This window comes from Euphorbia lathyris, chromosome 2 (genome assembly GCF_963576675.1).
Source record: "Euphorbia lathyris chromosome 2, ddEupLath1.1, whole genome shotgun sequence".
NCBI classification, from domain to species: Eukaryota; Viridiplantae; Streptophyta; class Magnoliopsida; order Malpighiales; family Euphorbiaceae; genus Euphorbia; species Euphorbia lathyris.
Window position 1 is genome coordinate 66,768,761 of NC_088911.1, and position 2,600 is coordinate 66,771,360.

Below are 2,600 nucleotides of genomic sequence, written 5' to 3' on the forward strand. Positions count from 1 at the left end.
AACAGTAGTGTAGTTCGGTGGGTGTCCGAATGAAGACCCAAACGCTCACATTCAAGACTTCATTACAATGTGTAATACCTTTCGGACACATAGGAATGAGAGCGATGAGGTAATCAGACTCAAACTGTTCCCGTTCTCATTGAAGGACAAAGCAAAGAACTGGCTGAAAAATCTTCAGCCAGGATCAATCACCAACTGGAAGGAAATGGCTACGCTGTTCCTGATGAAGTACTTTCCCCCAAGACAGGCCATTAAACTCAAAAATGAAGTATCCCATTTCTTTCAAGAAAAAGATGAATCTCTGTTCGAAGCTTGGGAGAGGTACAAGGAGCTGCTTAGAAGAGTACCAAATCATAGCATACCTATGTGGATGCAAGTATAGAATTTTTACAATGGAGTGACCAATGCATACAAGATTCAATTTGAATCAGTTGCAAATGGAAACCCTGAAGAGCTTGAGCCCCAAGCTTTGTACGAACTAATAGAGAAAGTTGTCAACACAAGCTACAATTGGCACTTTGTAAGAAGCGATGGCAAGAGATTTTCCAATGACTCGAACGATGAAGCACCAGACTGTCATCGCAAATGGAGCAGCTGGTTAAGACTGTTGGAAAAATGAATGTTTCGGCTATTCAAGCAGAGCCTCTTCCACCGGTATTGCACGAACAGCCAACACCTGACGGATGTGATTTCTGTAGTGGACCGCACATACCTATTGATTGTCTAGGGATCAAACAAGGGGCATCGATGAAGGAACAATGTGACTTTATTGCACGATAACCACCTAACCCATATTCAAATACATATAATCCGGGCTGGCGAAATCACCCTAACTTTTCATGGCAAGATAACAAAAGACATCCAGCTGTTCAGCAACCATACCGGCAAGACAATACAAGACCAGCCTACCAATAACAACAGGGCAATTCCTCAATGCAAAATTATCAGCGACAACCAGTTGTTCAACAAAGAAGGGAAACCTGATCTGGAATCCATGATGATGCCATTCATGAAACTGACACAATCTTCCATCAAGAGTCTTGAAACCCAGATGCAGCAGTTTGCCACTATCACTGCTTCCAAAGAGAAAGGAGCCCTACCAAGTAATATAGTAACGAATCCAAAGGAGGAGGCCAATGCTATCATCTTGCGAGGAGGTAAAAAGCTTTCCAATTCGTTTGAAAATAACAGTGTGACTAATGATGCAGGAGAAAACGATCAGACGACCGATTAACCAACACCGACTCAGCAAGGAGTTCCATCGAAAGGGAGAAATGACAAACAACCTGCCAACGAGAACTCCCCATCCTACGAAGCAAGAGTACCTTACCTAAACAGGCTGAAGCAACATAACTGTGAGAAGAGGCACAAAAGTTTCCTAGAACAATTGACGAAGTTGCACATCAACATTCCCTTTATAGAGGCTTTATTAGAAATGTCGATGTATGTCAAGTTTCTCAAAGATCTTCTCACAAACAAGAAGAAGCTCGAAAGTGTAGCAATGGTGCAGCTGAATAGGGACAGTTCCTCAATCCTACAAGCCAAATAGCAGCTTCCGAAGAAGCTGAAAGATCCAGGGAGTTTTTATATACCCTGTTCAATAGGAACATTGACTATTTAGATTGCATTGTGTGACCTAGGAGCTAGTATCAACTTAATGCCATACTCGATTTATATGCAATTAGGATTAGGAGAACCTAGACCCACTAAAGTCACTGTTCAACTAGCTGACTGATCTATTCGGTATCCTAAGGGAATAGTTGAAGATGTCTTAGTCAAGGTCGGAAACTTCATTTTACCTGTGGACTTTGTGATTTTGGACATAGCCAAAGACTTAGAGGTCCCAATAATTCTGGACTTCTTCCTTGTTGCGTCTCAAGATAACAACCGTCATAACCTGAACAAGTGTTCACTTCTGATTCAATCGAGGAAACAGGTGGAGAATACTCGGAGGAAGAAGTCGAGGTACTACTTGGCCCACTCCCTAGAGAAGACGATCAGAGATGCCCGAAGTTGAAGCCTTTGCCAGCTCATTTGGAGTATGCATTCTTAGATCCACCAGACAGCCGACCAGTAATCATTTCAGCTACCCTTACCAAGGAGCAAAAAGAACAGTTGGTTGTTATCTTGAGACGCAACAAGGAAGCTTTAGCATGGAGAATAGAAGACATCAAGGAAGCTTTATCTTGAGACGCAACAAGGAAGCTTTATCAATTCCACTATTTTCTTGATGGTTATTGATGCGTGTCACCTAGTAGTGTTCTTTTTAACGACGAAATGTATATTACGATGATTGCGCTATGACTATGGATGTGATCTTTTTAAGTGCTTTATATCTACTAGATGTCACTACTTAGGGGCAAGTGTACCCCATCGTATCAAGTAATAATCCGGTTAAGACCGGGTATCGAATCCACGGGATTTATAACTGCAAGTATTAAACGACTCGGCTTTATTCGTTATTTAAGCGGTGAATACTTTGAGGTTGGTGTGAGACACAACTACAAACTACTCCTACTACGTGTGAGGCGAATTTATATAACGAAACTCTATGGAGTGATATGAGTGCGATAAGTTATAACTATGACAAATAATGACTT

General features: G+C 41.7%; 1 non-coding gene across 1 annotated transcript; it reads right to left on the reverse strand.

Annotated features, from left to right (window-relative positions):
- Positions 1-253: 253 nt before the first annotated feature.
- LOC136221183 (small nucleolar RNA R71) lies at positions 254-360 on the reverse strand. Its single transcript, XR_010684966.1, has one exon. It is a non-coding gene; the product is annotated as a small nucleolar RNA R71 (small nucleolar RNA).
- Between the last annotated feature and the right edge of the window lie 2,240 nt (positions 361-2,600).